This window comes from Hydra vulgaris, chromosome 14, assembly GCF_038396675.1.
Source record: "Hydra vulgaris chromosome 14, alternate assembly HydraT2T_AEP".
Classification (NCBI taxonomy): Eukaryota; Metazoa; Cnidaria; class Hydrozoa; order Anthoathecata; family Hydridae; genus Hydra; species Hydra vulgaris.
Window position 1 is genome coordinate 38,397,651 of NC_088933.1, and position 14,575 is coordinate 38,412,225.

A 14,575-nucleotide genomic window follows, 5' to 3' on the forward strand; every position below is an offset into this window, starting at 1 on the left:
ATTATCTTTAAAGCTTTATGATAATATAACATTTTAAATATTATTAAAGTAATGTTTTAAGTAATAATATTAACTTACTAATTGTTTTATAGCATTAACCCAATAATGTTCAAAAATTTTGATTTGGACATTAATTATGTAACCTTTTTTTGTCAACCTTTGGTAATCCCACAAAGTGTTTGTAAGTTGCGTGGTTCCTGTATGTTAATTTTTAACAACAACTAACAAAAGATTTTAGATCCAATTAATTTCTTTTGTTAATTGTACAAAGAATGAACCTACGAATACTTAGCTTACGAATTTAAAAAACTTGATTTATTCAGTACTCATTCACATCTGTTTAAATGTTTAAAGTACTTTAAATTGTTTTTATTCAATAATTGTTGTTATTGCACACGTCCCGGAAATCATGAGAAACTGTCACGGAAGACTCCGAAAAAATCCTTTGGAGGGAATGATCCTCACACATTACTGTTCTCAAAAATGCAAAAAATGAAATCTTTTGTGACCGTTTGAGAAAAAAAAATCAGTTTGAATTTTTTCATTTATTCCTTAAAATTATGAAATGACAACTCTGACTCTTTTTGCATTTTTACAGCATATCTAAACAAATTATACTCAAGCACTCTTTAGATATGGATACTAAGATGAATGTGTACACAATAATCTTTAAAAAGGATTCCTAAATAAAGCCAAACAGATTATAAACTCTTGATGACTTTAGACACTCTTGCTGTTGAAGTCAACCATGCATGTTTTGAGCCACTTTGCATACTCTGGATGGTTGTTGGGCCTTTTGTATCTCTCCCAATGATATTTGAAACTGTGATGTAGTGCCTCAGTGGCTTGCTCACTATATTTGCCAGGTGATTTTTTTTTCAACAGAATAAAGTCTTCCACATGGAAGAACACTGCGTGAACTTTTGGGGTGACACTGACCCCTTGGAGAGAAAGGTATGATGCTCTGAAGGCCTGAATCTTTGAAGCGAAGTGAGGATCAAGGGTGCTGCCAAAGCAGGAGGTATACTTAAATAAATAGTTTATCCAATCAATCATTAAAGTTGATTTCTATTGGTCATCCGTTATTAAAGTTGATTTCTATTGGTCATCCGTTATTAAAGTTGATTTCTATTGGTCATCCGTTATACTTTATGTAATATTTTAATGTTTATAACATTTTTAAATTAAACTTTAATTAACAAAAAAAAAAAGAAAACTTTTTAGAAAAAACGAAACTTGAAATCTCGCTTCCCATAGCTATATGCTGATGTTTTATAAAAATATTGCAGGAACTTTTTATATCTAGTATAGTAGAATCTAAATGGGCAATTCAAAATTCAAAGTATTTAATTATGTTTCACAGAAGTATAATAAAGTATTAGAAAAACAATGAAAGACACTTAAACAAATAATTCATGCTGAAATGAAAAAAAAAAACACTTCGAGGGGGTCTAAAAATCCTTGAGTTTTATACATTATCTTTAAAGCTTTATGATAATATAACATTTTAAATATTATTAAAGTAATGTTTTAAGTAATAATATTAACTTACTAATTGTTTTATAGCATTAACCCAATAATGTTCAAAAATTTTGATTTGGACATTAATTATGTAACCTTTTTTTGTCAACCTTTGGTAATCCCACAAAGTGTTTGTAAGTTGCGTGGTTCCTGTATGTTAATTTTTAACAACAACTAACAAAAGATTTTAGATCCAATTAATTTCTTTTGTTAATTGTACAAAGAATGAACGTAAGAATACTTAGCTTACGAATTTAAAAAACTTGATTTTTATTTTAAACTGGTTTTTCTTAGTTTCTTATAAAATTTGGTAAAAAAATTGGAAAAGTCTAGTTGATTGGTTACAGTTTTGGAGCTAAGTTGATTTGCGACTTGTTTCTTGTGAGACTTTTATTTTATTTCACATACTGATTTATATGTTATTAATTAAGTCTGTAACTCGATTTATTTTTTATTCTGTTAATTTTTATTCTGTAAATTTTAGTCTGTTGATTTTATAAACAGACACCTTATATACAGCATAGCCTCTGAAAAGAGTAATTACATTAGAAATGTTAACAAAGGTTTACATTTTTAATATTATTACTTTTTACAGAGGTAAAAAAAATTACTTTGTAACTAATATGTTTTTTTTATATAAATCTAGTTACATTTATTTAAAAATAAAATCGTCAAAATTTCTCTCTTATTTAAAACATTGTAAGATATTAAACTTTTGACGATGCACATACAAGTTTTTTTACTCATAAATAACTTCTTTTTATAGTAATATAATAAATTTTTAATTCACATAGCTAATAAAATGTAAAATTTGCAGTAAAAATTGAATTTATTTTTACTTATATGTGCAATGCTTTATTGTTTTTAAAAATAAAACAGATTTTATTTAGTCAAAAAAAATTCAAAAGTAGTATTTATAAGTAATATAAGTAATATTTTAACCATTTTTAAACGAAAGAAATTTTCAAAAATTTTTCAATTAGTCATTATATAATCAAAACTATAAACCTTTGCAAACCTTGCTTGGTCACATTCAATAAGTTCTGCAATATTTGCTGCTAAAGATTTTGCTCAAATTTGTATAAACAGCCGTGTTACAGCTTTTCAAAACCTTCAGTATCCTATCCACTTCGCGAAACTCCTGTTATTTGATCGAAATTGCATTTTGGGATGTCCTGCCGGACCTCTTCCGCAACTAACACAAATATTTTTTTTTTTAATTAATAAACTTTATTGCTATAAATCTCAATTTTGTATTCAAGATATATATCAATTTTGTAACATTAAGATACATCAATTTTGTTAAAATTACCATTAGAATGTTTCAATAAGAATGAAATAATGGGGGAAAAAACGTTTTGTAGAGTTATGCATAAAAGTTATTAACATTTTACATTAACAAAAGTTATTATTATTATACATAACATAACAAAGTCTCGTTACAAAGAATTGAAAAAATAATATCATAATATATCAAAAGGCAATACGTACGTATATTTTTGAAATAGCAATTTGACTTGTTGGGTGGGTTTATGTTCCTGTTTAAAAATTTTATGACAAAAAATTCTTGTAATAACAAAAAACATAAATTTTTTAAAAAGTTATTAGCACATCTTAATACAAATAAAAAAAAAAATTTTTAAATAGTATAATAATTTATTAATTATGAAGAATACGTGCAATTTTTTTTTGCATTTGACTTATTGGGTGGGTTCATGTCTCTGTTTATAAATTTTATGAAATAAAAAATTCTTGTAATAACAAAAAACATAATTTTTTTTAAAGGTTATTACACATTTACATGGTTATTACAAGGTTATTACAAGGTTTAATAACAAAAACCATAAATTTTTTAAAAAGTTATTAGCACATCTTAATACAAATAAAAAAAAAAATTTAAAAATAGTATCATAATATATTAATTATGAAGATTACGTACAATTTTTTTTTGCATTAGACTTATTGTGTGGGTTTATGTCTCTGTTTAAAAATTTTATGAAATAAAAAATTTTTGTAATAACAAAAAAAAGAATAATGTTTTTTTTAAAATAAAGCGTATGTTCTTTATGTTGATTGTGCCAAAACTGAAAATGACATTTTTTTTTATTGATGAGAATCATGGCCACTCCATCTCATTCAAGATATTTAACAATAAATTTTATAAAAGTTGTGACATAAAAGCTGATGGATTGTTGGCTGAATTAAGAAAGAGTACATCTGCACACCTATGACATAACTTAACCTTTTGAATAAGCAATCCAGCCATGTGTAAAAGGGCTTGATCCTTTGGTTGCATTTAATTTTTTCCAGTAAACATATAAAATGATTCTGGATGAAAATAAGATATTCCTTTAGGTATGTTATTTTCTGATTCATAAATTCCACAATTTGTGGTTGTTTGATTACAACACTTTATAAAATCATATAGATTGAAAGCTGTCTCAAAATTTGAATCCTTTATACAGTTGCATTTGGATTTGCTTTTTTCTTCAGATAAAAGTAATAAAGCGTTTCTATAGGCAGCTCGAAATTGTCTAACATTTGGACGGTCATTTTAACCACCTTTGCTTTGAATAATGGAAAAAAAATTCTCAATGCAGTCCTGATTAAAACGAGAAGTACAAACAAACTAAAAACCTTCAGAAAATAGCTCTCTACTTAAGATTAGAACACTATTAATTGTGACACTTAAACCCCAAAGACATGATATACTTGCTTGACTTCTAACATTACAAAATTTCCATTTCTCAATCAAATGCTTTAACTCTTCCAACTGAGAAATACTGGCCATATGCGCTGAAAGTGTATAAAGAGGGGTGGGTGGGGTGGGGTGGGGGGAATGGGTGGGGCTTGGGGAGGGGTACCCCTCCCTGAATGGGGTATTTGGGGGGCGTTATCCCACTGAAATTTTTTAAGGCATAATTAACCCTGCTAATGCAGATTTGCAATCCTTTTTAAATCATTATATTTAAATATTTGGTGCAAAACAAAATCTACCAAAAACAATTACAGTTACTGTAAAAAATGCCCAAAAACGGATGAACGTTCATGGCTTTTAGCCACAAACTCCTGCATGAGTGCTGTAATATCAACCTTGTCCAGGTAATCTTTGTTAATGTGCATTAAAGCGAGGTGAGTGAGACGACTCTGTGACATTGTTGACCGTAGCCAAGTATTAGGCCGTCTCAATGCACTGAAGCACCTTTTAGAACCAGCTACGGATATTGGAACAGATAAACACAACACAACTACCTGTTCCACCATGTCAAATAACCTACGAGTACTTGGTTCAAGGTATTTTAAAGCTGCTGCGAGCTGGTGTAAATCTTTAGGCAGTGACTTGTCCTTAAACAACAGTGGAAGCAGTTGCAGCTGTAACTGCAACATAAGAACATCGACATGATTTGGCAAACTTTGCAGTAGTATGCTGGCTAGTATGACTGCATTACTTGTGGATGTGCATGAACCTATCAAAATAGCTTCTGTGCGTGCAATTTTATGCAATCTTTCTTGGTTAAAACGGCGCCGCAGTTCTGCAACTAAGTGGTCAATGGCTTCGAAGAGACTTTTCTTCCAGATAACATCTGTAGTTAATTGTTCTACATTAGGGCTTTGAGCTCTATGCGAAAAACGAGCAGGAGCATTAACTGTGGAACTACGCTGTACCTTAGGCAGCTCGAGATTCAGTGTGGTAGCTTTCTCGATGGTCTTCCTGTGTAATTCTGAAGCAAATTCATCACTACGCAAGTCTTGATGTTGAGCCAGAAGGAGTTGAACACATTTTTTAGCAGCTGATGCACTCAGTGATGGGCTTTGAAGACTCTTTTATGATTGTTCCAACATCACGCACAAATTAAATTGTGTCAATAACCATTTTTACTTCAAAGCAGAACTCTTGTAAAACAAGAACCAACGAATGATTTGCGCAGTGAACATACACTGCCTGTGGGTAAGTTTTTCCGAGACGAGCTCTTACTCCAGACAAGGGTTAGCTCATGTTACTGGCTCCATCAAATGCATAGCCAACTAGTTTATTCATGGGTATTGTGCAGCGGGTAAACACATCAATTATGGCATTAAACAATGTTTCAGCAGTGCTGTTCTGGCAATTGTAGAAACCTATAAAGCATTCCTGTACTTTTGAATTAGGGCTTACATACCGTATGCTGACAGAAAATTGCTCATGACCCGCCACATCTGTAGTTCCATCAGCTGTAAGGCCAAGATATGAGCACTGTGATATATTAGTAACAATGCTTCGTTGAACTGAATGTGCAAACATTTGAATAATTTCATTTTGTATTGTGTCTGACATCCATGTGTCGCGTTTATTTAACCCCTCTTTCACAGAGGGTACATCTTGTACCCGTTCTAGTAAAAGCTGCCATAGATTTCCCTCATGATGTTCTCCTCCTCTCAATGCCAGACCCTGTCGTTCTAAACATTTAATGCCTAAAAATATTACTTTCAAAACAATTCGAACGATGGCCTGAGATGATGACACTTGTTCACTCAAAATAGCAGTCCGTTATAGGTGTCCGTTTGGAATACAGTATTTTCTCTGTGGCTTCTTTGTGGGCGGATAACTTTTCATGAATTGAAATTTTTTTGGTTCCTTTTTTTACAGTTTGAAAAGCCAGAATCAACAAAAACATTAGCTTGTCAATTGCTTAAAGTTACTAATTTCTTATTCACAGCTTCCAAGCAGTTGAAACACCAAACAGAATCTGTCTTAGGAATATAGTGTAACCGTGGCCATTTCGCAAACCAAATTTTCTTACAGGACCTTTCATACTGATCTAATGCAAATTTCTTAGTTGGGAATTTGTACGTAAAAGGGGGTTGAAAGGGATAAAGGACCAGGTCAGTACCTGTTGACTGCCGGTACATCAGGTTTGCAAACTTGGCAGAGAAAGTGGATGTGGTAGACACAGATGGCTGTGTTGATGGATCAGAATCATACTGTAAGGATGTAGCGGTTTCACAAGCACAATCACCAGTTTCAGTTTGGCCCGTGTCTGACCTAAAGGATTTGGATATGGATATTACATACATTTCACCTTTTAGTATTTATTAAAAAAACATATTTTCAGTAGTCTTGCGATTATGGAATGCTGCCCGTAAAATGATCACACTGCGTATGCTAGCTAACCTAGGCAACTATTTAGTACAATCGTCTGTTCCATGATTTAAATTTAACATATTAAATGCTTACTAACCTCGCTCTTGAAAAGAAGACGTCTATAGTCTTTAAAAGGGGCTTCTTTGCTTCTGACATAGATTGGTTTGTTAAAGAATTGTGCGATTAAACATTAAAACAAATTTTCCTTTTTTAAATTTTATTTCATTTTCATGGAGTGTCTTCTCTATACTCTGTACAATGAAATTTATTTACTAATCGAATTCTATTGAAAAATTCTTAATTTAGTTCTCTTTTTTGTCACGGATAATGACTTTGAAACAATAGACTTTCAAAAGTTGCGTTTTGACGTTTTCAAAACTGAAAATATTTTTTTTGCAACTGATTTATATGAGGGCGATATTTTTTTTTATAAGAGAAAAGTATTTGACTCTACATATTTTGTTATTAAAACTTTTAAAGCTGAACTCCAAACTAACATAGGAAAGTTCACGGTAATACACATCAACATCAGGAACTTAAATACAAATACCGATAAGCTAAAATACTTTCTTATCGAACTCAGAAGTTCTTTAAAAAAAAAGTTTTTTTTTAAAGAACTTCTGATATCGCGGATAGTGACATTTTTTTTTTTGGGGGGGGGGGGGGCAGAAGATATCCTCTGCCCCCGGTGCAGAAATGTTGGGTATGCAGTTGCCCATCCTGAACCCTATGTTCTAGCGCCTATGATACTGGCTCCTTTTAAAGTTAGAGCACAACGAGCTGGTTTATCTGCATATAACTATATGAATTCAATATATCGAATAAAGTATCCATGTGACAATTCTTACTGTTGGTAACACACTTAAAGGAAGTAAATTTGTATTAGAGCAGCAATATAATGCAGAAGCAACCTGATAACTAAAAACTTGAGCGGCAAGTTTGACCTTCATAGATAAAAGAGGACCAGGGTCTAAGTGTCTATCTGTTAATTTTGGTGCTAGACGCACAGAGTTTGTTTTGTCTAAATTATACAGAGACTGGATGTGTTGCCAAGAAACAATTTCACCATTAATGTCAATGTTATGTCTTCGTAAATTGTTTCTTTTTACTAAATGCGGAAGATCAAAACATGAATAATTTTATCATTGGAAGGATTAAGAAAGTATGGTAAATTTTTGGAAAACCCAAGCAAACGTAAGGAAGCTATATTAGTAGATCCTTGATAACAAACTACACATCTAATGTGTAAACCAGTTTCTTGAACCTTAGAAATGGTTTCACGCAGTAAAAAATTCAAGTCAGCTGTTGATACTGTTGAATTGTTATAAAAAGAAGCTACTAGTTGTTTCCATTCATTTGTCAAGCCTCTAACCATAATTACAAGAGCCTGATTTAAAAGTTTTCCATTTTTCATACCGTAAACCCAGTCAGAATTTCTATCATACTCTAAATGCTGCTTACATGATATTTCATCCATAACAAGACTGATACTACGATCAAGCGTATGCATTGCATCAGCAAATTTAATAAAGAAAACAATCGAGTAGAAAACCCTTCTTGAAGATCTGAAATAACGCGGGACAAAAATAATAATAAACAGGTTTAACTTGGTAAACAGAATTTTTTCATTTAAGACATTAAAAGTTTGAGGACAATGAAACAGAACTCGCAAAGCCAAAACTTTGTCACAAATTGCCCAGCATTTTCCTTTATTGACTCGTTTACTCATTTCAAATTGACTTCTTAAAAAACCAACTTGTATAGGAGATGAGTATTTCCTGGATAAATTTAAAATATATTTTATAGATCCATCACAGTTTTTTTGGGCTTATTGTTTGGATTTTAAATGTCAAACTTGTTTACGTAGTTTTTACGTACTTGTTTACGTATTTTTTGACTCGCAATCTTAATAGTAACGTTTGAAGTTTGTTGAAATTTGTTTTATTAGTAGACATTTTGTTCTCTAAATTACTATCTGAATTAACAGGTAAACAAGCAACTTGCTTTTTCGCTGGAGCTGAATGACATTTAACTGGTGGTTTCCTTTTGCAACCAAGAAGTGGAGGAGGATTTGGTATGTTAAAAATAGCAGGAATTGCTGATTGTAACAAACGTTTCCACCATTATTTCTAGAATAATACATTGATTATTCTACAAATAATGATTACTTCACAAATAAAAGTTTTTGTTTCAAAATACAAAATATATTTTGTCGAAATCTTTCCTGAGACAGTTGATGACCCACTGTTTACATCTAAAAGTTAAACAATAAAAGAATATGTTTTAAAATACTTATAATAATTTTATAAACTTTTTATGAAAAAAAAAGTTATTGTAAATAATAAATGAATTAGCTTACTTTTTTTCGTCTTTAGGAAAACAAAAAATTAAATATCTTAACAGTTTTTTCCACTCGTATTTCCACAGTTTATAGCAGCACAAAATGATGGCATTGTTATAACTAAGATCAAATTTTTTTTAGGTATATACAAAAATAACTACTCGCTACTTAATATTATAAAATTCTAAGGTCCAGCAGGACATCCCAGAATGCTTAGCAATAAAATTACAACGAGATAGGTGAAATTATGCCTGACTGGATAGGCTAAGTTCACAATAAGTATATCAAATTTGACATTTTCACAAAACAAGCTCATTTAGATGCCTACAAATATTATTGAATAAATATTTTAAAAAAGATATTAAAAAATTCATAAAAATTATTAGTTTCAAAATCGTTTTACAAAGAGTTTCACCTAATAATTTATTTTTTAATTGCGTTTTTCTCAAAATATATAAAAGCGTTTTATAGCGTTTTAAAGAACACCTTTGGCGTGTTGTGGTGGTTAGACTTACTAATGTTGCATTTTGCCGGCTCTGGCAAAATGCATTATTAGTAAGTATAGTGGCGCGAACTTCCTGTATAAATGCTATTTCGCGCTGCTCTGTGATAAGACCGAATGAACTACTTGGAGCAACAAAATAATAGAAAAATTAAAACTTTAAAACTATGATGCATATCAAGAAGTTTGGCGTATAAGAACAAATACGGAAGTATATAAGAGTGCTAATATGAAAAATAATTTTAAATAATATGACTGTTTTATTAAATTTTAGGCAATCCATTCTTCAAAATGATTGTATCATTGGTTTTTATACTATTGAGCCTAAACTGTTTATTTTTGCCTACAACAAATGCAGCGCTTTCTGCATCCCAAGTCCAAAACCTTATCCAAGCTGGATTGTTAGTTGGGTCAAGTGTACAAAAACTGATTGGAAGAATATCGAACTGCGGTAAAATGTGTTGGCACAATGATTGGGCTCACCGAGATAATGTAGCCAAACAACTTAATATGTATGGGAGGTCGATGTTACTGCGTAGGCCCTCCACACTGTGGTTGTGGTGAAAACTGCTATAATGGCAATTGGCAGAGACGTGATAATGAAGCAAAGGCAGCCGGAGTATACAACACGCAACGTTGCTCGTTCGACAACATGGATGGTGGAAGATGCTATTGTTGGGGCAAGCGCTGTTTATAATTGACATACTATGTGGGGCTTTTATAAACATTAGAATCGTATACTCAATAAACTAGTATAAAACATTTGTGCAAATGTACTGCTTTAAAAACGTGTTGTTTCTTTTTTTATTGTACTAGGGTAGTTCAGTGGCGTTGCGTGCGAAAATTCCAGGTGGGGGGGGGGGGAGGGAATGAGACCTAATTTTTCCCAACTGCTTAACATAGATTTTCCAACTGTTTTTTATTTCAAGAAATCAATTTCTGTTCTATTTAAAAACTAATAATAATTTTACTACACTTCACTCACACTCAATAATTGTCAACTATCAGTGTAGAATTTGCTCGTGCGGTCCATCTTATTTAGACAGGTTTACAAGCTATATTGCATTGTCAATGTCTTAAAGTTTTTGCCTTTGAAAGACTAAATTTTTGTGCTTGAGGTGAAGAAAACATGTAGCTGTTCAAGGACATTAAATAACTCTCGTTTTAAAGTATTACCAATGCAAGCATGTTCAATAGCTGGATTAGGATTAGCTATTAGCATTCACCGCGAGCGGGCGTGTTCTTTTTTACGTACTGGTTATAAAAAAAAAAAAAAATTCAAAATGGCTACTAAAAATTTTACATCTGCACAGTTAAAAGATATTTTGGAAATTCATGAAAATACTATTATGAAGATGTTTAATGATAGAATGGAAAAACTTGAAAACAAATTAAACTCAGTAATTGACGAAAACAGGGAACTAAAAAAGGAATTACGCGAAATTAATAAAGCTGTTGAATTTGTGAGTAATAATTATGATAAAATAGTCGCGGATCATCAAACATCAAAAACATCATTGATAAATGAAAATGCAAATTCTAAAATGATTAACAAATTGGCAGAACTTGAAGACAGAAGTCGACGCAACAACTTAAGATTCTGCGGGATTGAAGAAATTGAAAATGAAAGTTGGGAAGACAGTGAAAATAAAGTAAGGGAATTTAAGTGAAAGTGAAAATAAAGTAAGGGAATAATAAACTTCAATTACACGGAAACTTTGAAATTGAAAGGGCGCATCGAGTTGGCAAAAAATTACCTGAAAACAATAATAAAAATAGATCGATCGTAGTAAGATTTCTTAACTACAAAGACAAAGCCACGATATTAAGAAAATATACGACGATGAAATTATGGACTCAAAAGGTTTACATAAATGAAGATTATAGTGAACATACACTGAAATTGCGGAAAAAACTCCTGAATGAGGCAAAAGATTTAAGGGCGAAGGATAAGTACGCTAAAGTTGTATATAATAAATTATTCATACGGGATTTATAAAAGAAATTCTCTGATCTCATTTCGAATATGAAAAAAAAAAAATTAAATGGATTCTAATAAAACCTTAAATTTTGAGTCTAGTTTTTATGATGTTTTTTGAACTAATGATTTCTTATTAGACGAGAAATCTGATACTGATCTTAATTATTTTACTGATTCTGATGTTTTGCAAAATAAATGCAACTACTTTTATTCCCATGAAATTAAAGGATTTCTTGATCAAAATAATATTAACACAATTCACATTGATATTCGAAGTTTAAAAAAACATTTTGAAATCTTTAGTAATTTTATTGAAGAAACTAGTAATCTTTTTAATATAATCTGCTTAACAAAAACATGGTGCAGTTCGGATGACGTAAATTCTTTTACCAATTTTGAACTGCCGAGTTTTAATGTAATTTCATTGGCGCAAAAAACAAGTAAGCGTGGCAGAGGCATTCTTATTTATGTTAAAAATAACTTACAATATTTTATCCGGCATGACATGAGCATCACTGATACTGATAAAGAGGTTTTAACGATTGAAATTTTAACCAATAAATTAAAAAATAAAATTCTAAGTTGCTATTATCGCCCACCTTCAAGTGAAATTAAAAATTTTAATTCGTTTTTATGTAATGACGTTATTAAAAAATGTAACCGCGAAAATAAATTTATCTACCTATTGGGTGATCTGAATTTAGATTGTTTTCAATACCACGTCAATAGTAACATTAAAAAGTTTTATAATGGCGTTCTCGAAAATGGTGCGATTCCTTTGATTAGCAAGCCGACAAGAATTACTCAATCAAGTGTTTCTTTAATTGATAATATTTTAACCACTGATGTTTTTAACGAATCCTTAAAAAAAGGCATAATTAAAAATGACACATCTGATCATTTTCCTGTTTTCTTTTCTATAAATATAGATAATAAATTACTTCCTAATGAAAAACGAGTTTTCAAAAAGCGAATTTTTACAAATAAAAACCTTGAATCTTTTAAAGAACAATTATCTTTTAATTGACTGGAACTTTATTAACGCCTCTGATAATTCAAACTTAGTTTATAACTCCTTTTTTAAAACTTTCTATGATATTTACGACACAAATTTCTCTGAAGATAATTTAAATCTCAAAGCTAAAAGTATTAAATCGCCTTGGATTACAAAGGGTTTGCGTAAGTCTTCAAAAATTAAATAAAAATTATACATTAATTACTTAAAATGTAAAACAAATGAAAATAAAATTATATATAAAAATTACGCTAAACTTTTTGAAAGCCTCAAAAAAAAAGAAAAAAAAAGAAAATTATTTAAATTTACTAGATAAATATAAATTAAATTTTAAGCGGACTTGGTTTATAATAAGAAAGATTACTGGCAGCAAAAAAAGTACATCTCACCCTTTGCCAAACATGGTTAGACATAATAATGAACTTTTATATGATAAAAGACAAATTACGGAAGAGTTTAATAAATAGTTTGTGTCTGTAGGACCAAATCTTGCAAAAAACATTCCTATAGCAAACAGCTTAATGATTGATCTATGTTTCCCTCTAAACACTTACTTGAACTCTTTTGAATTATCTTTTGAAGAGTTTGAAATTGCATTTAAAATGTTGAAATCTAACAAAGCAGTAGGCCCTGATGGTATTAACGGAAACATTATTATAAGTTCATTTGATGTTTTAAAATTTAATCTCTTTAAGATTTTTTCGCTATCAATTAAACAGGGAATTTTTCCACAAGCTCTAAAATTAGCAAAAGTCATACCAATATTAAAAGGTGGTGACGTTGAGAATATAAGTAACTATCGTCCAATTTCACTACTTTCTGCGTTCTCTAAAGTTTTAGAAAGAATTTTGTACAATAAAATTTATAATCATCTTACTATAAACAATTTATTATATAGCAATCAATATGGATTCCAAAAAAACTATTCCACTGAACATGCCATTTTACAATTTACAAGAAATATATCTGACTCATTTGAAAATTCTCAATTTACTTTAGGTGTTTTCATTGACTTGACAAAAGCTTTTGATACTATTGATCACAAAATTCTTTTTAAAAAGTTGAAGTGGTACGGAATTACTGGAAATATATTATTTTGGCTTAAAAGTTACCTAAATAATCGGAAACAATTTGTTTATGCAGATGATAACGTATCATCTAATTTGTTAAATATTTCATGTGGAGTTCCTCAAGAATCCATATTAGGACCCCTCCTATTTCTAATTTATATTAATGATCTACCAAAAGCTTCTAACCTAATGACAATTATGTTTGCTGATGATTCTAACTTATTTCTTTCTCATAAAAACATTTTTACACTTTTTAGCAACATGAACATTGAACTAGCCAAAATTTCCGAATGGTTTAGATTAAACAAACTATCATTAAATATTGATAAAACTAAATGGATTCTTTTTCATCCTTATGGTAAAAAGCACCAGCTGCCTAGCAACTTACCCTTTCTTTTTATCGATAACATAATTATTAAAAGAGTTCTAGTGACAAGATTTTTAGGTGTATATATCGATGAAAATTTTAATTGGAAAAGTCACAATGCTAACTTGTGCAATAAAATTTCAAAGAGTATAGGCATTTTATACAAAATAAGAAACTTTCTAGATAAACATACCTTAATTCAGTTATATTATTCTTTAATTCATTGGCATATTAATTATGCAAATATTGCTTGGGGTAGCACTTATAAAAGTAAACTTAAACCTCTCTATCGGCAACAGAAACATGTAGCACGCCTTATAAATTTCAAGGACCGTTTTGCTCACGCCAAGCCTCATTTATATGATATTAAAGCACTCAATATATATGAGTTAAATGTTTTTAATATTCTTTCTTTTATGTATAAATGCAAAACCCACCTATCACCCGTTTCTTTTCGTAACTTGTATTTAATTAAGAGATAGAAATAAATATATTTTAAGGAACGATAATTTAATTCGACAACCATTTTCTCAAACTAATTTTGGAAAATTTTTTATTTCATTTCGCGGACCATTTTTATGGAATAGTATAGTTCTAAATACTTCTAAAGATTTTTCTCAAGAATGTAATTTTGATTCTTTTAAACAAAATCTTAA

At 30.3% G+C, this 14,575-nt stretch overlaps 1 long non-coding RNA gene across 1 annotated transcript; it reads left to right on the forward strand.

Moving 5' to 3' along the window:
* The first annotated feature begins 1,770 nt into the window (after window positions 1-1,770).
* LOC136090470 (uncharacterized) lies at window positions 1,771-10,274 on the forward strand. Its single transcript, XR_010643438.1, has 2 exons — window positions 1,771-1,902; window positions 9,761-10,274. It is a non-coding gene; the product is annotated as an uncharacterized LOC136090470 (long non-coding RNA).
* The last annotated feature ends 4,301 nt before the right edge of the window (window positions 10,275-14,575 follow it).